Source organism: Pinus tabuliformis, chromosome 6 (genome assembly GCF_031772625.1).
Source record: "Pinus tabuliformis cultivar Carrire ecotype Pingquan chromosome 6, CPIR1, whole genome shotgun sequence".
NCBI lineage: Eukaryota > Viridiplantae > Streptophyta > Pinopsida > Pinales > Pinaceae > Pinus > Pinus tabuliformis.
The window spans coordinates 367230031-367255635 of NC_142292.1; the positions used below are offsets into that span (position 1 = coordinate 367230031).

General features: G+C 40.7%; 1 pseudogene; it reads right to left on the bottom strand.

The window, feature by feature from the left end:
* Positions 1-47: 47 nt before the first annotated feature.
* The window catches only part of LOC149258821 (pachytene checkpoint protein 2 homolog pseudogene), a 55899-nt pseudogene continuing 30341 nt past the window's right edge, over positions 48-25605 (bottom strand).

Genomic DNA, 25605 nt, shown 5'->3' on the forward strand with positions numbered 1-25605 from the left:
CAGGAACATCTTACACTATGTGGTCCACATTGGGAAACATATGTCTATCAATGCCATTTGGTAGTTTTCTCATAACTCAATAATGATGACTCATTAGTATCAACAAGAATAATTAAAATTCTCGTTCTGAGAAGTTCTTGAAGATATGATCTAAGTATATCATAACAAGCTTGGAGTGTAGGAGGTACAATATATTCTTTAATATCTGCTCTATCAATAAATGCAATATCAATAGTTGTTTTTATATTTGTTGTTAGAATGATGATATTGGAGTAGAATTTTAGTCTATACAACCGAGTTAACAAAGAATTAACAACCCTTATAGAATTAGAAGGCTCTGAGCCAGATAATGTTGTTTATCTTGCAAAATCCAGACTTTCCATCTCATCAATGAAAAATAGTAACCAAATTATTCTCTTCTTCCATCATTCATGAATTTTCTAGAAAACCTTTGTCACTAGTTTAACACTCTCAGAAAACCATTAATCTTAGCCAATTTTGATGGAGAATATCTTGTATTCAGTCGAATTGAAAGTTTATGTGCTAATGATTTCCACAAAGAGGTATTCTCTATACCAGGAGGACCATGCAAGAGAATGACATGGTTCCATGATATTAAACATGGATTTACCCTTTTCTATGAGAAAAGAAAATCACTTTCATAATATGTGAACAACTATTGTTTTACACCAGAGTCATAAATTAAGCTTCCACATAGCCCTTGAAATTATTCTACAAGAAGAAGGCATTCTTGGAAACTAGAAATTGCTTCTTCGCCTTCTATTTTCTCACTAGGTCCCTCTTCTCTAAGATGATAAACATACATTTTTGGTGTAATCTTCCAAAAAAAAGTATTTCTTTATTGACCATCCTTCCAACTGTGTCACATATATGAATGTTGTATACATTCTCCAAAAGAAAAGGTTCATATTTTCTAGTTACTTGGTGATTTTAGAAGATCTAAAATGGCTAGGAAATAAAGGAGCCTCTTTCATGACACACATATGCCCAGTTTCTCTATTAAAAATAACATATATAGTTCCGAATACACCCTTACCAAGAATATTTTATTTTTTCCATCGACCTGGGGCTTCACTCTTTATAAAACTGAAAATAATAGTTATTAAAATCACTACAATCAATAGTGCTAAAGATGTTGGAAGCTCTAACAGGTCAATCTCCAATATGCATGATTTGAGTCTTTCAAAACAAATTCTAAGAATCCTATTATGGATTACGACTTTTTCCACCAAAGTTTTCCACCAACCAATTTGGAGGCATAACACATTAATAAACATGATATTCCCCTCATGATTTGAATGAGCCTAATTTCATATCTGACCTATTAATGTGCACTAATATTTTTCTTTGACACAAGTTATGGCAAAGATGTGGAGATCTATCATTGGGTTCCATTTTTCCTTTTGGTCAAAGCACTTTTTTTCACATCCAAAGGCAGCTGCTACACACGCTAAATAAAATTAAAGAACCTTCCATATTATGATCTTCAATTGCAATGCAAACACCATTGGTGAAACCCGTAATTCTTAGGTTAATCCTTATTTAAATTCATTTGATCTTACATTATAACACATAATTTCCTTTGGTTGCCCAAACCATAGCTAATGAAAATGAAAGAGCTAGATACTTATTTATATATATGTGTTATCCACTATTGGTGTGATGAGGAAGTAGCATGTCCAAATTCAAACCCAAATGCACTATAAGTCACATTTTCAGGATCTATTCTCACTAGAGATTGTAAGTGTGATTTGTGACATGAAGACCAAAAATCTCCCATGCTAATTGAAAATTTAAACCCTAGTCAAATCATAGGCTCAAGTTATAGTCTAAGTCACAATTTGAAGTTCTAGTGTTAATGAAAGATGAGAGTGAAATTTGTGACTTGTTAAGGGGAGATGCAACTCTGGTTGCAAATTAGATTCCCAAATTCACTAAAGACAATAGTTACGACCTGTGAATTAAAAACAAAATCCTATATCCAATCAAATTTATGAATCACAACAACATTGGAGCATGTAAATGAAGTTTGTGACTTAAGGAAAGGATGAGGCTCAATGAAATTTCCAATGGCATATCTATAACACAATGAATTAAAGTGAAAATTATATGCATAATTTGTGGTTTAGGGAAAATCTCTTCACAAATGGCAAGTCGACTCAAAGGTATGGCACTCAAATCCTATGTTCACATTCACCTTATATAATGACCAATATGAATCAAGGCCAAAAATAATTTCACCATATATATATATATATATATATATATATATATATATATATATATATATATATATATATATATATATATATATATATATATATATATATATATATATATATATATATATATATATATATATATATATATATATATATAATCTCAATCAAGAGGGATTCTATAATTTAATATAGTAAACCATTGAAATTCAACCCATGGACATACACTGTTTCTAGAAAATGAAAAATTTCATTTAATAAAGTCATATGAATTTGCTCAATAAACTTATGCGATTCCTCAATGCATAGTCGAGATATGAAATGGAACTTTAGCCAATGGATTATGGATTAAATTTAGGATAGAAACTATGGCAAAATATATAATGAGTGAGAGTTTGGGGAAATAAATGCTAGGTCTGATAATTGAGTAAGGGTTCAAGTGGTTTATGCAAAGGATATAATGAAGAGAGAGTGTGTATGTCAAGGCTCGACATAGAGAGGATTAAGTGGAGGTGGCTTTTAGGATATAAATGTTCATGAAGAGGGTAGATCAAACTATCATATACCCAACAAGTAAGACAAAATGTAATGATGGTGTGTGATGGGGTTGCAGTGAAAAAATGTGACTTGGATTTGTCACATGCGATGGAGGTAGTCTTAGTCTCAAATCACAATTTTAGATGGCAATTACAAGTCAATATGAACTAGAAATGTGATTTGTGACTAAAGAGGATAAGCTTCTCAGAGTAAATTGTAAATCAAACTTACATAAGCTTTGAAGACTAGCACTACAAGTTGTGATTACGACTTGTGAAAAAGGCAGGAAAACACAAGTTTTAAATTTTTAACGCTTTGCTTGCTACGATGTGATGGAACCATAGTTAGGTCAAAGGAGAGGTTAAATCTTAGGAAATTATAGGAAAAGGAGTCTGAGGAATATTTTGAGTGGAGGGGAGTCTAAACTCATTATCACTTGTGAACTCAAGTATGAATGAAGCCAAATTGATCCTTACAACAATATACTGACATTGAACCACATATGGCTTATGATGCATCTTATAAACCTATCAACCTAATAGAACCTGCTTCCCAATAAGAGTTATTTCTAATGTTAACAAGCCTCGTATTCTAATTGTAGCCTTGTTCAAAACCCTAGACATACAAAAGGCAAACATAAGTATAGCTCTAGCACCTTCTTAAAAAAACTAATTCCATTAACCTATATAAAGACAAATGGAGAGGCAGTATTGTAACATCCTTTGTAAGATGAATGAATGAAAAATCTCATAACTATAATGTCAAGGATGAAGCAAGACATGAAATCTTAGGCCATTGGCCTCATGAACATATTAAGCACTTGTGCAATTGTAGCCTTGATGATAACTAAGTTATTAAAGATTTCTTGACTATTTCAAACCACATGGATCCTCATTAAGAGCTTGAAAAGCATAGGGGGGCCCAAAATTTAGATATATAAACTAATTTTTTTGGGTGTTGTTGTAGTGGCTACAACATAGCCATATAGTTGGATGTTTCTTATGTTGGAAATAATACTGAGAGGAGGGGGGGTGAATCAGTATTATTCAAGTCAAGAACCTTTTTCTTTTCATACTCAAATTTATATATGCACCTTTAATGAAGGTATCCTGCATGTACACGTAACTATGTTTAAGGAAACAAGCATATATCCATCAAACTAATGATTTAGTTAATTCATCATATGTTGATCTTTAATCTGTGCATCAATACTTTATTAAACATTAAACAGTCACCATGTGTAGTTAATAATAGAATGATCCATCACACATAAGCAACAGACATGAACACCAAGATTTAAGGTGGAAACCCAATGTGGGTGAAAACCACCTGCTGCTGTCATCTCTGTCTTCTTTTAGTAAGAAAATTTGTTTACAACATTGTACTGGTGCAGACTCATATTAGTACGGAGGCTTCTACCTGTAGAAGGTTACTACCTTCTCTCATTCTCTAGCTTCTACTGGAAAGGAGATGCAACCCCCTAGCTCCTGTACTAGCTGATATGCTTACTAGTACGTAGGCGCTGACCTACAAAAGGCTACAACCTTCTCTCTTCCTCTAGGGACCACGTTTCATAAATTTTCAGACTGGATGCTCCTGGTACACAAAAATACACATGAAGGCCTCATTTCATCTAATTTTCATACTGGACCCATTATCAACATTGAAGCTCAAAATCAATCACCACTATATTACAACCATCAAATACATCTGCATTAACCAATTATTGAAACTCAATCATAAAACTCTGAATCACCCATAACTGAATCACTGAAATCCCATTACCACTGAAGCAAATCACAATCAATCAATCTGAACATTCAATATACTATCATCAAACTACAATCACCAAAACACAGAGCAGAACCCAAAATTCTGCAACAATAGTCAGATCCACCTGTAACTTCAAATATCATATTACATAATGTATACACTACTTAGATGTGTTAAACTAGCGTGTATACGTGCTTTTATCAAAGCCAACCAACGTATATTTCTGTAAATATTGATTCATAATTTAGCATCTATTCCAGACTTCTGTAATACCCATATCATAACACTTACAAAAAAACACATGCGTTAGTATTCAGATCTAGACTATACATGATTAAACCATATAATGATAATTCATGTCTAGCCTTAAGATCCCGATCCATCATTATATCTTATCCCTCATCAACCGCTAAGGTTCATCCTTAGTTCAGATCAAACAAAGCACCATAAGTCAATAACCTGCATACTGGATCTCACACTTCATCAGATATTCAATTCTTGTTCACTAGGCCTAATGATCTTCTCCTCCTTATATATATTTTAGGCCTTTCTCAATTACAATGGACCAAAACCACTTAGGACCAATACCTTGGACCAAATACCAAGGGTTAATACCTCCGACCATATACCATGGACCAATACCATGGATCAAAATACCATGGACCAAATACCTTGGACTAAAAACTTAGTTTTCCAAGATATATGCGCTTTTCCTTCTGTGAAAGTGCGTGTGTACGTTATACGCTCCTTTTTTTTTGTTAACCTGTGTGTATATGCAGCTTGGTCAAGGTGAACCTGCGTATACCTCTCTTTCTTCATTCTTTGTAGTCTGAACTGTAATTCTTTGTTGTTGTCATGTTGTACTGTGATCTTTCATCTGAGTGAGTTTTCTTCTGAACTAATTCCTTAACACTGCCCTGCATTTCATCACATCTGTAAACACAACTGTCATGCATTCTGTCACATCTGATATCTCTTATGCAGATTCATCTGGTTACCATATACAAGTGAGTTGTTCTGCTACAAGTGGGTTTCCATCAAGTACAACACAGGCATCATAATGCCAACATCTTATTCTTATTGATTCTAGTGTAGTGCATGGTTGGTTAACAAGTGGACTTAGGTGGAGGAACATATCAACTAGTGCCATTGTTTGAATTTCTAGTTGCTCAAAATGCAATATCTATGTCTTCCCTACAACATTTATATAGTTCCAATGATTCAAAATGGGTTGTTATATTATTTTTCATTTATCTTCATACTTTTTAGGAGGGAAATTTGGAGAAATTGGCATGTATGCTCCCTTTTACTAGAAAATTGTAGTTTGGAGATTTGGGGTTTGGAACCTTCTAGAGGTACAATTTTATAAGCGTAGCTCATAAATCTTGATGTTGTATTTATCTTCATACTTTTTAGGAGGGAAATTTGGAGAAATTGGCATGTACTGTCCCTTTTACTAGAAAATTGTAGTTTGGAGATTTGGGGTTTGGAACCTTCTAGAGATACTTTTAAGGATCACACAACTCTTTTTTGGGTCAAAATTTTATAAGCGTAGCTCATAAATATTGATGTTGTTCTACAAACTAAGACATTTCCAATGATGTGAAAATTGCCTCAATTAAAGCTTGTTATCCAAAGTTATGTATCCCATGAATTAATCAAGCTTGCCGTGCACCATGATATCAAGTGCATGCCATGTTAGTCCCCATTACTCATGTGTTGGGATAATACATGTGGAGTTTCAAGAATATTATAGAAGGTTAAAACCATAACACTAGTTTAGTGTTTGGGCATGCAAAAACAATAATCCTAGATGGTTATCATCATATGTTAAATATAGAGCCACTAGGAAGAGAGGGCGTTCCATGTTTTAGTATTGAACTTGTTCTTTAGTTTAAAAAAACATATAGCAGTGGAATTTGAGAGCCTAATAGAGAAGGAGGAAAATTTTGTAGCAACCATTCAGACCACATTGTCAAAGAAAACTCCAGAGTGAGTGTTCCTTTCCTTTTATTTGGATTTCATAATTGAAGAAAAGAGAGCAGAGCATTAACCTCACCTTCTAGCTTGGTTTTCTCCTATTTTGGGTTTTCTAGGATATATGTTGTGTTCCTTTGTGTAAATGGTGTGTTCATTTTCTTATTATTTCATTTTCATATTTAGTTAATAAATTTGAGTAGTAAGCCTATTATAATAAATCTAAGATCAATGTAAATAAACTTTTTGTTGTAGCGACTGCAACACCAAAATTTTGGCCTGCATTCAATTTCAGAGACTCCCTTGGATTTTTACTTGATGTTTGCAAGCACCCAGGCTCACCCCATGAGCTCGTTTTGAGTCTGTGTGCCCTCCTTGACTGAATGTTCAACAACCATATTTTTTCATGTTGGTCACAGCTTCATGCTTGTAGCTATGTTCTAGTCATGCACAAGGCTCCGCTTTGTGTGTACAAGTTGTATTCGCTAGGTAAACATCCGTCACACTCACACACGAAGTTGTATGTACTGTCGCACAAGCATCATCACGATCGTTCAATGGTCTATCACAAGTGTCACGCTTGTTACTCGTACAGTTAGTTATTCATGTTGAGTATATGTTGTCTTGATGGTTTGAGGCATCTTGTCATCAAGTCATGTTGAGTGTGTGCTCACAAGGTCACGTATGCACAAATTTACTTTCTCACACACTTAGTCATTTTTCTGAATTTCTGACGACCGGATCACCCTCTAATAGCCAGACCTCCACCTAGAATCGACTCGACCGAATGTCACCCAAAACAACGCAGAAGTGTCCAATAAGCCATTTCAATCTACACTACCTGCAAGCTAATCAACTAATCTTGAACACTTGTAATGCATGTTGCTTTAACCTGAGTTTAACAATTGAACTCTTTTAGTTGATCTAATACATATATATTGATGAAAATGTGTTGTATAAGTTGTTAATGTTGTCCTACCCACATGGGTTGCCTCATCGGACACCAGAAAGAGCCTTTCCCATAAACTTGTTATAATGATCATCACACTTGCACGTACTGCCCCACTGGGTGTTGTACATGCTATCTCCTCTTGTGTGTTGAGACTGTCGCATCCATGTGGACTACTCCTTTGGAAGTTGTGCATGTCTTGTTGTGTTGTGTGTATCTGATAGAGTTAGGATTGCTTCTGTTTCAACTAGAGACTCACCTCCACCCTCCCGCTCTACGGTGAAAGAACCTTGACACAAGTAACACTAGCAATTAGGAGGCACACGAACCTCGAAGACAAAGAATACCATTCTCATGTGCTGATAAGCAAGAGCTAAGGAAAAAATTTAAGATAATGGCAACTGGGCCATCATACCGAATGGGACTCCTACACCAAATGGTGTGAGGTCTAGTTTGGCTTCATACTAGGGAGATCCCCTAAATGTTGGTGGGTCCAGCACCATCAAAATTTCTGGCGCTAGAAGGAGGGCTGCAAGTTGTTTATGGTTGAATTTCCTCTCACACCCACTCATCAACCATCTAATCAAGGTAGTAACTAGCACTCCCTCTCACCTACGTGTGACTCTGAAGTTCGTTACTCCTCACCTCCCAAACGTGAACAGGAACTTTCGTATCAACACCTTCGCTTCATCTGTCCCATCACCTATCAATTTGCGAAAGCAATCAGACTGATCCTAGGAATACAACATCTTCCACATGCATCAAGATAGCCCAAAACCACTCCCACAAGGGTTGTTGTATCATCGGTGGAAGAAGTAGTTCTTGCCACACTTGAAGGTCTAGCAGAAGTGATTAAGAATGTAGAGGAACCTCCAGTCTTCCAACAGGGAGAACGAGACACCCTCGTGATCTTGGTCTCAGACTCTGGTACAGGAGGTAGAGGGGAAGGCAGTGGAGGAGGAAGAGGCAGAGAAGAACCATTAGACTCAGAGATGGAACCGTCATATTTTGAATAAGAGGAAGAGGATGAAGAAGAAGAAGACATGGCTAACCAAAATCTAGAATGGTTGACTCAGGGACCATTAGCTCTCCCGGGTGCTTTGCATAATATGCTGAAGCAGTCAGAGATAATGATTAAAAAGTTCGACCCTGACAGCAGAGTGAAGGCAGAAGATCACTTGGACAACTTCTACCTAGAACTACAGACCCTTGACGTATGATATGATGAAGTTGCATATAGATTGTTCCCATGTACCTTGGATGGTTTCACAACAACATGGTATCATTTTCTTCCTGTCAACTCCATACATAACTAGGGTATGTTCAAACATATGTTTCTGGAAAAGTTTGCTGACGACAAGACCCTAGCCATGTTACTCAAAGACTTGGGAAGCCTGAAGATGGAGGGGAAAGAAAAAGTAAAAAATTTCAATCAGAGGTTTCTGCGCATATTGAATAAGTTTGTAGTGGACATGAAACCTCATGAATCCATCATTGTTGACTACTACACATACGCACTGCCGACCAACATTGCGCAGTTCGTCAAACGAGTTGCGAAACGAACACTATTAGAAAATTGCGAAGAGGCAACTATTGTTGAAAAGGACCTACACACGATTGGAGTCATCAAGGATGATGAACCAATGAAGGACTCCAGAGATGCGAGCAGGAGGTCCTAGGCTGCAATGAGCAAGGGTAAGGACAAGGAAACAAGTGATATTGAAGCCCTTACTCATTTAGTCAAAAAATTGACAACAGAAGTGTCTGAGCTCAAACAACGAATAATTGAAACATGTGTGAGTAGTCGACCATCGAGACAAAGAAAGGAAGCGTGTCATCAGGTAACAACCACTTCCCAACTAAAACTGCACAAAGTTCAGTGTTCCAACTCGAACATTGCATGAACAACAAATTTTGTTCATTTCATGAAGATGATCACTCGGAAGGGTCTTGTTCGGACTGGAAGCGAGTTGCAGGCTCAGTGTGCAACCGTGCACTCAACGTAACAAGAAGTGCTCGGGGACAACTGAGAGATACAGGCAAGGACGAAGATGTTGCGCTTCATGAGGCATCAAGCTCTGGGCATGTGGTGAACATGTATCATTTCTTGCAAGCAGCGCAAAAGACAAACACTGAGAAGCAGCACCAAAATCAAAATGATCGTTAAAATCTCATAAGTAAGGGGGCTCCCCCTACACTTGGGGAAGTGAAATAAAATCTCTAACTACTAAGGAAGGTTGATCCACCAACCGTCCAAAAGTAGAAAACACAAAGAAATCTAGAGAAGACATCGGCGGATAAGAGTATGTCCATGAGTAGTAAACTACATAACACTCTACCAAACAATGCAAATATCATTGTTACCCCGCACATCTTCGTGAGTCTATCCCCTCTTGATTAAAACATTATGGAAGTCATGAAGAAAACTCACAAAAGCATCAGTTTGTTCGAGTTGGCTAAGATCCAGAATCAGTGATACACCCTGCTACGTGCACTGGGGCACACATCAATGGATAACGCAACCTCTACAAGAAAGGGAGCAAGCAAACCTCCCGGATCACTTTCGACTATGATAAGCACACTTCGGATCGAAGAAGCAAACTCTATTTTCCCTCCATTCCTGCTTTCATTTGAGATATTTAACTATAATGTTCACAACTCTTTGGTTGATTTTGGAATGGTAGCCAATGTCATGCTACTCTCCATTTCCAAAAGGATAAATGCACAATGGAGAAAGACATCCACGCATATCATGCAACTTGATCAGACATCCATACCAACAATTGGTGAACTTCAAGATGTGATCATTCGACTCTCTCATTATGGCCAAGTTCACCAGTGTATAAACATTGTTGTTATGGACATACCAAAAGCGTATGGCTTACTACTTAGCAGAGACTGGTCCAACAAGCTAAATGGATACTTTTCTATAGACTTCTCGCAGATGTGGATTCTGTATAAGGGAAAAAAATCAAATCCAGGTGTTATCCGAGAGATACATCAGGCATAATGTCACTCCCATCAATGGCGAGAATGAATCGTTGGCCTTCGCAGAGCTCATGTTCAACAACTGCCTCTTGGGAACAATGATGGCATTTTATCCTGCATGACCAACTCCAACCCCACCAGACATGCAGTTGAGTCTCCTTCCTTGCCCAATTGATGGAAATGAAACTTGTATAGTACATTGTAACATTAGTAGCAGTAGTGCAAGCACGCCAAACGGTCCATGTGATGACGAGTTGTGGACCATGTAATTTGATAGATCAAAGACACAGGATGGCTCAGGAGCTAGGTGCATCTTGATTAACCCATAAAATAGGAAAAATTTGATTTCACACCACTTGGAGTTCGAGTGCACAAACAAAATTGCTGAATACAAAGCACTCATGTTGGGCTTGTAAAAATCCATGAGCCTCAACATGGTCATGCTCAAAGTGGTAGGTGATTCGAATATAGTGGCACATGTATGTAACACCATTCGCTATTTATCACCTCATCTCAAAATTTACCAGCAAGAGGTATGGTAATTGATCTCTAACTTCCAAGCATTTAATATCATTGTTGTACCAAGAACGCATAATGCAGCTGGCAATTCTTTGGAAAACATAGCTTCTAGAATGTCATTGCTTAGGGATAGATTTACTGTTAAAATTTTGTATAGACCATCTATCCCAGATAACATATCTAATTTACACGTGTTTGATGATGATCAACAGATACTGCATTTCATGGCCAATGCTAATATATTCAAGGATGCAGTGATAGGCAAAGATGATCACGAGTGATCTTTGCAAGCTGGGGTAGAGATTGAGAAAGGGCACCTCATCCCCAAAGGTGCAGTATCTTTGGAAAAAATATATGAATTACAAGAACACTTCCAATGGCCAAGGAACAACAAAACCGACAACTCTACCATTTTGCATGAACTGATTAACTTTGGGATAGAAAAGATCTTAAGTTCGTCAATCTCGATACGTGTTTCATGCAACACGAGCAGCAAGACTTTTTCCACTTGTTCAAACAGTACCATGATGTGTTCATGTGGACATATGATGATATGAAAAATTATGACACGTAAATAATCCAAAACATCATTCTGATCAAAGAAGGGGTCAAGCGATATCAGTAGAAGCTGAGGAAAGTACATCCGTCACTTGAACCGCTCATACAGAATGATCTCACCAAGTTGTTGGATGCATGGATCATACACAAAGTTCATCATTCTACATGGGTTTCAAACCTTGTTCCTATATGTAAGAAGTCTGGGGAAATCAACATGTGTGTTGATTTTTGGAACTTGAACCATGCCTTGGACAAAGACAACTACCCCATGCCATCTATGGAACACATTGTTCAAACAACATCTAGGGCATAGATGTTTTCCTTACTTGACAGATTTTTAGGATATATTTAGGTTCTGGTAGTGGAACCTCATAGAATCAAAACTACTTTTCGTACCAAGTGGGGTATGTTTGCATACAGATGAATGCCATTTGGGCTCGTGAATGCAGGCACAACCTTTCAACGCACCATGTACATTGCCTTCCACAAACTCATCAAATAGAGCATAGTGGTGTACCTCGATGATGTGACTGTGCTTTCAGGAAAACGAGAAGACCACATACGCCATCTAAAGAAAATTTTTGAGGGATGTCGGAAATATGGGATTTCCTTGAATCCCAAAAATAGCATATTTGCAGTGTCTAAGGGGAACCTCCTTGGGCACATCATTGCCAAAAGCGGGATCAAGGTTGATTTCAATTGAGTCCAAACTATTACATAGATCCCTCACCCAGTCAACAAGAAAGAAATGTAGTCCTTCTTAGCAAAGATAAACTTCCTTCGGAATTTCTTCTTGGATTATGTGTAGATAGTAAAACCAATCCAAAATGTGATCAAGATGGATGTAGTCTACAACTGGGGCAAGAGGGAAAAGTATGCATTCATCCGTATCAAGAAGCCTGTTGTAGAAGCACCTGCACTCTACAGTCTAGATTTCAACAAAGAACTCCTGCTATACACCTTCACCTTCGACAACTCGCTCGCTGCAGTACTCACTCAGAAGGATGAACTGAACGACGAACGTCCCATCTCCTTCATGAGCACAAGCATGTAGGGACCCAAACTCAACTGCCCCACCATCGACAAACAAGAATATGTAATATACAAGGTGATGAAATACTTCATACCCTACTTGCTAAAGAACCATTGCATAATGTATGTACCTCACCCAGCAGTCTACTCACTGCTCGTACAATAAGAGTTGTGTGAATGATGTGCAAACTAGATGACAGGCTTGCAAGAGTATTATCTTGTTATCAAGCCAGTTCACATTGTCAAGGGTCATGGTCTCTACAAAATCGCAACTAAGGCAGTACACACACAGGAGGAAGAAGCAGAGCTCGTCGGTTAGGAGCAGGAAATTGAAATGTATGATGTAGTGCAAGAACCACCCACTGCAAGCAGAAACTCTTGGTACGAATATGTGCACCAATAACCTGAGCATGACACCATAACCTCTCACTTTTCCATGAGATATAATAGGGCACTGTGCCTCAAATCTTTAGCCTGTCAATTGGTGCACATAGTGGTTTATGGAAAGCACAGTAACAAAATATTTCTCAGGTGCCTAGAGGCACATGAATCAGAGAAGGTTTTGTAATATTTGCATGATGAACCCATTAGGGGTCATTTTACAGGAATACCACTACATACAAAGTTATTCAAGCCAATTTATATTGGCCCACATTATTCAAGGATGCACATGCTTACGACCGCAAGTGCTCGGTCTGTCAGCAATGCGTTGGCAGAACACGAAGGTTAGTAGCCCCACTGCACCCTGTTGTAATAACTGAACAAGTCCAACAATGGGGCTTGGACATCATCATGGAATTATTCCCACATTTGTTGAAATAATACCACTACATTTTGACAACAACTGATTACTTCACACGGTGGACATAAATAGTTCCTCTCAAGCAAGTGAACGACCAGGAATTCATTAGCTTCCTCTAGCAAAAAATCATCTCACGCTTTGGCGTTCCAATATTACTTGTGTTGGACAATGCAACATAGTTTTTATCTTTAAAAATTTATGATTTTGCATTGCAAAATGGTGTTGTGCTGAAACATTCATCTATCTACTACCTGCAGGGAAACGGTCTCGTAGAATCCACGAACAAAAACCTTATCCATATAATAAAAAAGACTGTTTACTCTAAGCAACGCAATTGGCATTCTCCCTTGACAAATGCTTTATGGGCTGACCATGTAACACCAAAACCCTCTTTGAACACCTCACCATACTTCCTGGTCTAAGGTAAAGAAGCCATCGTATCGCCCAACATTTACTTGACTGCGCTTTAGTTGTATCAAGAATCCCAAAGAAAGCCTTGCATGCTAGTTTAGCATAGGATGGATACACTTCACAAACTACAGGAAGAAAGGATGAAAGAAAAAGAAAAGTTTACACTCCACCAAAACCATATTAAGAGATGGTTTGATAAGAAGTCTGTAGGGAAATATAACTTCGATGTTGGTGACTTAGTCTTGAAATGGGACAAACCCCATGAAGATAAAGGCAAGCATTCAAAGTTCCAGTCCCTGTGGATTGGTCTGTACACAGTCCACGAGAAGCTTGAACCTTACACATACCATTTGCAATCACTTGATAGGAGGATTGAAAATATTCCTGTCAACAGTCAAGATCTCAAACATTATTTTCAGTAGGTTGGGCCACGCCTGTGCCATGTACATAAGTCTGTCTACTACTTATTGTTTTTTTTTTCAATTTTCTTACTATCTCTGTTTCGTGTTGTTTTTTTGTTTAGCATCCTACTAGTTTTGGTCTTTTGTAAATAAGTGCTGCCCTTTACTGAGTTCTAGATTTTGAATGAGTATGTGGCTGAGATATAAAGAGCCTTGTGACACTGCAACACTTGGCCTATCTTGTGTCCGTATTCTTTGTGCTTGGTTATAACCTTTGAACAATCAAGTCTTGATGGAAAATAAAAATTGTATGCAAGGGAAGCTTGGGTAAAACCATGAACCCGTGTCCACACTGGAAAGCCCCATGCCTATACTCAGCCTTCTACTCCGTGTGATCAATCTAATCCAACTAGTAGAAATTGAGAAGGGGGAAATCTAAATGAGCAAACCTATGTCATAGGTCTTACATGAAGGAACAACCTCTTCTGCTCTCAATAACTTGGGATTCCTCTTCCGCCCCAAAAATAAATAAGTACCTATGCACAGTCCTCTTAAAAAGTACAAGGGAGAAAGAAGAGAAAGGCTTCCTACACAGAGAGGTGAAGCATGCAACTCCACATGGGTAATGACCAGGCTCACTGGGAGTGGAGAAATGCGTGTGTTCTTGCGTGACTCTGTCGGGGTACTATCCAGGCTTGCTAGCAGTGGAGCAAAACCAAAGATGAAAACTTATACTCTGAAATTTTTTAACTCGCGAGCCAAATTACCCTTCCTGGTTTCGAAACACTGTGATCAAGGTGAAACTTTTGTTGTGTTTTGACTAAGTTGCCGAAAGGTGAACCATGTCTGTCCATGGGATAAGTGTGGAAGCCAAATTAATCTGCACAACGGTTCAATATTCCTTGAAGGACCAAGGCCCTGTGCTATAAATGGACCAGAATAGAGAATTTGGAATTCAACTAGTGTGTCACCAAGCATTGTAGTGGCTGTAACACCCTCTAAAATTTTGGCCTGCATCCAATTTCGGAGCCTCCCTTGGATTTTTACTTGATGTTTGCAAGCACTTGGGCTCACCCCTGTAGAAATTTTGAATAATTTAACACATATTCAACAGAGATTATCCTGATCATGTACTATTGTGGAATACATACACAATACATAAGCTCCTCTACGTTGATCATCAATATAGCAGCATCAATAAAAATAAAACATCAAGAGCATTCACACATTAACACAGTATGTAACCCGGGGAAAGCATCTTGCTAAAAACCCCACACTATCTGTATATTAATGATTGAGAAAATGTAACATTACAAAGTATAATGCTTATCACAAGCAATCCAGTACTAGCTCCACCTGTTACACACAATATAGCTCAGATCTGATCTCCAAATCTATTCCACTGCTTGCCTGCCTCTCCAGCTCAATACCTGCTCAAGAACTGATGAGAATGGTTTACCAAACTCGTATTTCACCTGCAAAGAATCACTCACACTGTGTTGGACATGAGTATAGGCTACAATTCTTGATATTGGCCAATTCATTGGCATACTCAATCCCTCTGATTGTGCAAATCATCATGCACAACTATAGTCACAACTGATAGCAATCTGATCCTCTAACACCTGTCCCTGCTGAACTGAACATGCACTGACATGCAACTGAGTTAACTGATGTATTCTATAGTTTCATTATGAGTTAATAAATTGTGAATTAATTAATAACTAATTCACCCAACTCATCTCTAGTCTATTTTCCAGTTAGACTAAATACAACCAGTTTAACAAAGCTAAACTGAACACAACCCCATCAACTGCACCTCCAGTCCACTAAACTCAACTCACTTGAGTTCTAACTGAAGTCCTGCATGAAAATATTAGTCATCCCATAGGTAACCACGTATTTCCCTCTGGGATATGCATGTACCACATCCGTAGCTCATCCTAAAGTGCTCTAAGAGAATAAGATCAAGTTTATAGTCCAAATATTATTATCAGACAATAATATTTGACTTTTCTATTTTTGACAGCCAGTTTAAAAATAGACTTTGATCACTCATACTATGATCACTCACACTGTGGTCACCCACACTGTGGTCACTCATACTATGGTCACCCACACTGTGATCATCCCTGCTGGGATCAAAAATAGAACTTGTGCCATAATTTGCCTACGGGCCCACTTAGTGAAGGCGACTCTTTTCACTAAGCTCCATCATCTTGTTGCAATCTCAACACTCCCTCTCGACAAGATATGGATTATCAGCAACCCCTATCCTGCCTCGGTGGCACTCGAATTTTCTCCTGGTGAGAGCCTTCATCAGAATATCAACATCCTGATCCTCCGTTGGAATGTATGAAAGCAACATGATACTCCACTGCACACAATCTCTGATATGATGGTACCTGATGTCAATATGCTTAGATCTATCATGAAATACAGGATTAGCCGAGAGTTTAATGCAACTCTGGTTATCACAGTAAATCATAGTGGGATCCAAATGAGAACCGAACAAACCAACCGAGGTCTTCCTCATCCATATAGCCTTGCATGCAGCCAAACTTGCTACCATATATTCGGCCTTCGCTGAACTAAGTGCCACAGATCTCTGCTTCCTGCTATACCAAGAAACTGTTGTCGATCCAATACTGAAGACCCCTCCTGATGTGCTCTTCCTCTCTGTTGGGCTCCCTGCTCAATCTGCATCCGTGAAGCCACATAGCTTCACCTCATCCTCCTGTCTGTACCATAAACCATATCCCGATGTGCCTCTCAAGTAGCACAATACATGCTTGCCCGCGTTCCAGAAGAGCTTGGTAGGCTTAACCATAGCTTGTGAAAGCTGGTTAACTGCACAGCATATATTAGGTCGTGTATTGACCAAATACATCAGCGACCCCACCAACTGTCGATAAACAGTGGCATCCACTTCTTCTCCCGAAGTGGCATCCACTTCTTCTCCCGAAGTGGCATCCACTTCTTCTCCCGAAGTGGCATCCTCCTTCCTCCAACCTCCAGGAAGAGGAGTATCAACAGGCTTGCAGCCATGCATGTTGAACTTCTCCAGTATCTCCCGAGCATACTTGCCCTGAGAAACAAATAGTCCACCACTGCGCTGCCATATTTCCAATCCTAGGAAATAGTGAAGGAGGCCCAAATCCTTCATCTCAAACTCTGTAGCAAGATCCTTCTTGCATGACAGTATCAACAGCTCATCACCCGTTAGAGTCAAATCATCAACATACAATACAATGATAAGCAACTTACCCTCCACCACAATCTGGTATAGGTTAGGATCCGCCTTGCTCTTGTAGAATCCAAGTCCTGTGAAATAGTTGTTTATCCGTGTGTACCAAGCACGTGGTGCTTGCTTCAACCCATACAACGCTCTCTTGAGCCTGCACACATGCGACTCGCTTCTGAAGACCTCAAAGCCTTCGGATTGCTCAATGTACACCTCCTCCTCAATGACTCCGTTGAGGAACGTAATCTTCACATCCATCTGATGAATGTGCCATCCCATCTGCGCTGAGAGAGCAAGAATCGTCCGTATGGAAGAATACCTTGCGACAGGTGCAAAGGTCTCCTCATAACCGATCCCCTCTATCTGTGAAAAGCCTCGGGCAACAAATCTTGCCTTGTACTCCTCCACACTCCCGTCAGCTGCCTGCTTAACTTTGTAGATCCATCTCGAACCCACCACTGATTTCCCTTCCGGTCTAGGAACAATCTCCCATGCATTGTTTCTGACAATAGAATCATAATCTTCCACCATGGCGTCTACCCATGCGGGATCCTCCACAGCTTCCTCGAAAGAGGATGGCTCAGTCACAACACACTTGCTCATAAGAGCCATGTATCCAGTGTACCGATCAGGTGACTGTCTCTGCCTGCGTTGGGCTGTAGGTGGTCCTACAACTTTCTCTGCATCTTGAGACAGTCGCTTAGCTTCTATCAAGCGCTTTCGCCCTTTGATGGCTGGCACTGCATGAGTGGTCTCTTCCACTCCATGAACCTCATTCTATGGTTGATCCACGTCCTGAAGCTCATCCTTAGGAACTAATAGCTCCTCATCTGCATGCAAGTGTAGCTCCCTCTCAAGCGAACACTTCATGGCTTTCTCCTCCTGAAATTTTATATCCTGTCGCACGACAGTTTTACCACTGTCTGGCAAATACACACGATAGTTGTGGGGCGTATCAGTGTACCCCACAAATATCCCAACCTCTACGGTCGGCTCCAACTTCTTCCTGGCATCCTTCATCACATGCATGTAAACGTTAGCACCAAAAATCCTCAAATGAGAAAGATCAGGCTTCTTACCAGAATAAGCCTCCTCGGGTGTACTCATGCCAAGTATCCTATGAGGACAACGGTTCTGCACATAAACTGCTGTATTGCATGCTTCCGCCCACAAGTGAAGGGGTAGGCCCTGATCATGCAACATTGCCCGTGCAGCACCCACAATCGTTCTATTCTTCCGCTCAGCTACCCCATTCTGCTGTGGGTTATGGGGAGCTATGAGCTCTCTTCGAATCCCTTCTGCCTTGCAGAAATCCTTGAACTCATCCTAGATGTATTCACCACCATTATCGCTCCTAAGAGCCTTCACCTTCTTCCCCGACTCCTTCTCGACCAGTGCTTTGAATTCACAAAACTTTGAATATGTCTCGCTCTTCTTCTACATGAAGAAGATCCAGCACTTACGAGAGAAATCATCAACAAAAATCACATAATACATGTGTTTTGCTGTCGAAGCAACTGAGAAAGGTCCACACACGTCTGTGTGAATTCTCTCAAGGATCATCGTGGCATGACTATCCTTCTCGTGAAAGGTTTCTTTCACAAACTTCCCCAAAGTACACCCCTTGCACTGATCTGACTGCGCAAGTGTGCGTTTAGGAAGCCTTGTAGTGATCTGCTGCAGTATCTTCAAGGCTCCATGGTGAAGGTGACCCAATCTCCTGTGCCACAACTCGCCATCATCCCGGCTCACCAATCCTTCTGCCTTGCCCGCCATTTTTGCGCATCCATCTACATGCAAATGATAAAGGTTCCTCACTCGAGCCCCTATCTTCCAGGTCTCACCAGTTGTCTTGCTGCGCATGAAAGCCTTTCCCTCGCTAAAAAAAACATCATACCCCTTGTCTTCTAACATCGCCACTGAGATAAGATTCTTCTTCAATCCTGGAACATGCATGACTTCCTTCAATACGAAGGGTTTACCAGACTCCCTCTCAAAGGAAATGGTACCGATACCGGTCGCACTGTATCTACCATCATCGCCCATCTCGATGTGCACTCCAAGATCTTTGTCCTCCAGATTAGAGAACAAATCTCTATCTCCCGTCATGTGAAAAGACGCACCACTGTCCAAGAACCACACTGATCCCATCACACTTGAAACCAAGCAAGCAATCAATGAAAAATCAAGCTCAAACTGTGAGGCTAGAGCCTCTCCTGCTGAAGATCCAGCAGCTTGCTTGTTCTTCTTCTTCTGCAGACAATTAGTGGCATAGTGTTTGTGCTAGTGACAGTGAAAACACTTCACCTTGGACATATCCTGCTTCTTGCCTTTCGCACCGGAATGAGAAGCTTTCTTGTTCTTCCCCTTCTTTGCTTTGGCAGCCAAAGTGCAATTCTCTTCATCAGATACCTTTGATGAAGATCCATTCTCACCTTTATTGTTTCTGAGTTTATCCTTGAGCGCCAAGTCGCTCTTGCTTTGGAATAACATTTGCAATCCGTTGAAAGACATTTCAACAACACTGCTGCAAATTCGATTTCCACCAGCTCCAACTCAACCACCTCCAATCTAAGATTCGTGAGAACACAATATTTCTCGTACAGAGATTGACTGTATGGGCATTCACCGGATATCTCACCTTCCAAAGGAAGGATGAATCCAGAGGCTACCTAGCCCGATTACAGACTCTGCCTGAAGAAATAGAATGTAAACACTTCCTGAATAGTAGATCTGATGATCAACAGCTCCGATACCATGTAGAAATTTTGAATAATTTAACACATATTCAACAGAGATTATCCTGATCATGTACTATTGCGGAATACATACACAATACATAAGCTCCTCTACGTTGATCATCAATATAGCAGCATCAATAAAAATAAAACATCAAGAGCATTCACACATTAACACAGTATGTAACCCGGGGAAAGCATCTCGCTAAAAACCCCACACTATCTGTATATTAATGATTGAGAACATGTAACATTACAAAGTACAATGCTTATCACAAGCAATCCAGTACCAGCTCCACCTGTTACACACAATACAACTCAGATCTGATCTCCAAATCTATTCCACTGCTTGCCTGCCTCTCCAGCTCAATACCTGCTCAAGAACTGATGAGAATGGTTTACCAAACTCGTATTTCACCTGCAAAGAATCACTCACACTGTGTTGGACGTGAGCACAGGCTACAATTCTTGATATTGGCCAATTCATTGGCATACTCAATCCCTCTGATTGTGAAAATCATCATGCACAACTATAGTCACAACTGATAGCAATCTGATCCTCTAACACCTGTCCCTGCTGAACTGAACATGCACTAACATGCAACTGAGTTAACTGATGTATTCTATAGTTGCACTATGAGTTAATAACTTGTGAATTAATTAATAACTAATTCACCCAACTCATCTCTAGTCTATTTGCCAGTTCGACTAAATACAACCAGTTTAACAAAGCTAAATTGAACACAACCCCATCAACTGCACCTCCAGTCCACTAAACTCAACTCACTTGAGTTCTAACTGAAGTCCTGCATGCAAATATTAGTCATCCCATAGGTAACCACATATTTCCCTCTGGGATCTGCATGTACCACATCCGTAGCTCATCCTAAAGTGCTCCAAGAGAATAAGATCAAGTTTATAGTCCAAATATTATTATCAGACAATAATGTTTGACTTTTCTATTTTTGACAGCCAGTCTAAAAATAGACTTTGATCACTCATACTGTGATCACTCAGACTGTGGTCACCCACACTATGATCACTCATACTGTGGTCACCCACACTATGATCATCCTTGCTAGGATCAAAAATAGAACTTGCGCCATAATTTGCCTACGGGCCCACTTAGTGAAGGCGACTCTTTTCACTAAGCTCCATCATCTTGTTGCAATCTCAACACTCCCTCTCGACAAGATATGGATTATCAGAAACCCCTATCCTGCCTCGGTGGTACTCGAATTTTCCCCTGGTGAGAGCCTTCGTCAGAATATCAGCATCTTGATCCTCCGTTGGAATGTATGAAAGCAACATGATCCTCCGCTGCACACAATCTCTGATATGATGGTACCTGATGTCAATATGCTTAGATCTATCATGAAATACAGGATTAGCCGAGAGTTTAATGCAACTTTGGTTATCACAGTAAATCACAGTAGGATCCAAATGAGAACTGAACAAACCAACCAGGATCTTCCTCATCCATATAGCCTCGCATGCAGCCAAACTTGTTGCCATATACTCGGCCTCCGCTGAACTGAGTGCCACGGATCTCTGCTTCCTGTTGTACCAAGAAACTGCTGTTGATCCAATACTGAAGACCCCTCCTGATGTGCTCTTTCTGTCCGTTGGGCTCCTTGCCCAATCTGCATTCATGAAGCCACATAGCTTCACCTCATCCTCCTATCTGTACCATAAACCATATCCCAATTTGCCTCTCAAGTAGCGCAATACATGCTTGCCCGCCTTCCAGAAGAGCTTGGTAGGCTTAACCATAGCTTGTGAAAGCTGGTTAACTGCATAGCATATATCAGGTCATGTATTGACCAAATACATCAGCGACCCCACCAACTGTCGATAAACAGTGGCATCCACTTCTTCTCCCGAAGTGGCATCCTCCTTCCTCCAACCTCCAGGAAGAGGAGTATCAACAGGCTTGCAGCCATGCATGTTGAACTTCTCCAGTATCTCCCGAGCATACTTGCCCTGAGAAACAAATAGTCCACCACTGCGCTGCCATATTTCCAATCCTAGGAAATAGTGAAGGAGGCCCAAATCCTTCATCTCAAACTCTGTAGTAAGATCCTTCTTGCGTGACAGTATCAACAGCTCATCACCTGTTAGAGTCAAATCATCAACATATAGTACAATGATAAGCAACTTACCCTCCACCACAATCTGGTATAGGTTAGGATCCGCCTCGCTCTTGGAGAATCCAAGTCCTCTGAAATAGCTGTCTATCCGTGTGTACCAAGCACGTGGTGCTTGCTTCAACCCATACAACGCTCTCTTGAGTCTACACACATGCGACTCGCTGCTGAAGACCTCAAAGCCTTCGGATTGCTCAATGTACACCTCCTCCTCAATGACTCTATTGAGGAACGCAATCTTCACATCCATCTGATGAATGTGCCATCCCATCTGCGCTGAGAGAGCAAGAATCGTCCGTATGGAAGAATACCTTGCGACAGGTGCAAAGGTCTCCTCATAATCCATCCCCTCTATCTGTGAAAAGCCTCGGGCAACAAATCTTGCCTTGTACTTCTCCACACTCTCGTCAGCTGCCTGCTTAACTTTGTAGATCCATCTCAAACCCACCACTGATTTCCCTTCCGGTCTAGGAAAAATCTCCCATGCACTGTTTCTGACAATAGAATAATACTCTTCCACCATGGCATCTACCCATGCGAGATCCTCCACAGCTTCCTCGAAAGAGGATGGCTCAGTCACAACACACTTGCTCATAAGAGCCATGTATCCAGTGTACCGATTAGGTGACTGTCTTTGCCTGTGTTGGGCTGTAGGTGGTCCTACAACTTTCTCTGCATCTTGAGCCAGTCACTTAGCTTCTGTCAAGCGCTTTCGCCCTCTAATGGTTGGCGCTGCATGAGTGGTCTCTTCCACTCCATGAACCTCGTCCTGTGGCTGATCCACGTCCTGAAGCTCATCCTTAGGAACTAATAGCTCCTCATCTGCATGCAAGTGTAGCTCCCTCTCAAGTGAACACTTCATGGCTTTCTCCTCCTGAAATTTTATATCCCGTCGCACGACAGTTTTACCACTGTCTGGAAAATACACACGATAGTTGTGGGGTGTATCAGTGTACCCCACAAATATCCCAACCTCTGCGGTCAGCTCCAACTTCTTCCTGGCATCCTTCGTCACATGCATGTAAACGTTAGCACCAAAAATCCTCAAATGAGAAAGATCGGGCTTCTTACCAGAATAAGCCTCCTCGGGTGTACTCATGCCAAGTTTCCTATGAGGACAACGGTTCTGCACATAAACTGTTGTATTGCATGCTTATGCCCACAAGTGAAGGGGTAGGCCCTGATCATGCAACATTGCCTGTGCAGCACCCACAATCGTTTTGTTCTTCCGCTCAGCTACCCCATTCTGCTGTGGGTTATGGGGAGCTATGAGCTCTCTTCGAATCCCTTCTGCCTTGCAGAAATCCTTGAACTTGTCCGAGATGTATTCACCACCATTATCGCTCCTAAGAGCCTTCACCTTCTTCCCCGACTCCTTCTCGACCAGTGCTTTGAATTCACAGAAATTTGAATATGTCTCGCTCTTCTTCTGCATAAAGAAGATCCAGCACTTACAAGAGAAATCATCAACAAAAATCACATAATACCTGTGTTTTGTTGTCGAAGCAATTGAGAAAGGTCCACACACGTCTGTGTGAATTCTCTCAAGGATCATCGTGGCGCGACTATCCTTCTCGTGAATGGTGGCTTTCACAAACTTCCGCAAAGTACACCCCTTGCACTGATCTGACTGCGCAAGTGTGCCTTTAGGAAGCCCTGTAGTGATCTGCTGCAGTATCTTCAAGGCTCCATGGTGAAGGTGACCCAATCTCCTGTGCCACAACTCGCCATCATCCCGGCTCACCAATCATTCTGCCTTGCCCACCATTGTTGTGCATCCATCTACATGCAAATAATAAAGGTTCCTCACTCGAATCCCTATCTTCCTGGTCTCACCAGTTGTCTTGCTGCGCAGGAAAGCCTTTCCCTCGCTGAAAACAACATCATACCCCTTGTCTTCTAACATTGCCACTGAGATAAGATTCTTCTTCAATCCTGGAACATGCATGACTTCCTTCAATACGAAGGGTTTACCAGACTCCCTCTCAAAGGAAATGGTACCGATACCGGTCGCACTGTATCTACCATCATCGCCCATCTCGATGTGCACTCCAAGATCTTTGTCCTCCAGATCAGAGAACTGTTAGAAAATTATATATTACGGAGCAATGGAACACATAAAATATTGCAGAAATATAAACACAGAAAACGCACAAAACAAGAGAGACACAAATATACGTGGTTCACCCAGTTTGGGCTACGTCCACCCCAAACAGCCAGTCCTTCCTTTCTATTATCCAGCAAAATGAAGAGACACAACCTACAGCAAATCCGCTATAATATCCTCTGTTTTCTCTCACAGTCTCACCTCTCTGTTTCTCGCTCACACTGAATACACATCTATCACACAGCCTCAAATACAATACCCTCATACAAAGAGAGGGGTTGCCTTCTAGGGAAAAAAACCCTAAACAAACATAAGTTCTACCGTCAGATCATCCGCCTAATGAACGGCCCAGATTGACTAGAAATTACTATACTTTTACAAGGAAATTTTACATTTATTTTTGGCTTCGGGGGCGCTGCCCCTGAGCCCCCGCCGGGGGACCGCTGGCCCCCAGACCCCCCAGCCGGGGGGGATGGGCCCCCCCGGACCCCCGCGGGGGGGACAAGTCCCCCCCCGCACCCCCCCGCGTGGAGGGGTGTACAAAACATCCTGGGGTATACATCCGGCTGAAACAAAGACCTCTGAACAATCATGCTCCACACACAACAATCTCCCACTTGGAGAATGATTGTAGCAACTCCACCGCTGCTTCATGTGCTAGACAATGGCTCCTCTTTGGACCTGGCTGTTTCTCATCTTCATCGTCATCCTTGAAGACCAATTGAAACTGAGCATGTTCTCAGTTTCTCCCTGGTTACAACTTTTGTTAGCATATCTGCAGGATTCTAGCTAGTGTGTATCTTTTCCAGCTTCAACTCTCCATCTTCCAACACTGATCGTATGAAATGATACTTGAGCTGTATGTGTTTAGTCCTGGAATGAAATGCTGAGTTCTTTGCAAGATGAATGGCACTTTGGCTATCACTACATAACGTGCCCATATCATGCTTCTTACCCAACTCACCCATAAACCTTTGTAACCAAATCATTTCTTTACTAGCCTCTGTAGCAGCAACATACTCTGCTTCTGTTGTTGAAAGTGCAACAACACTTTGGATTTTTGAAACCCAACTGACAGCTGTTCCTCCAATAGTAAATACATATCCTGTAGTGCTCCTCCTGTTATCTCTGTCACCTACCATATCTGCATCAACATATCCTTGTAGGGAGATGTTTGAACCA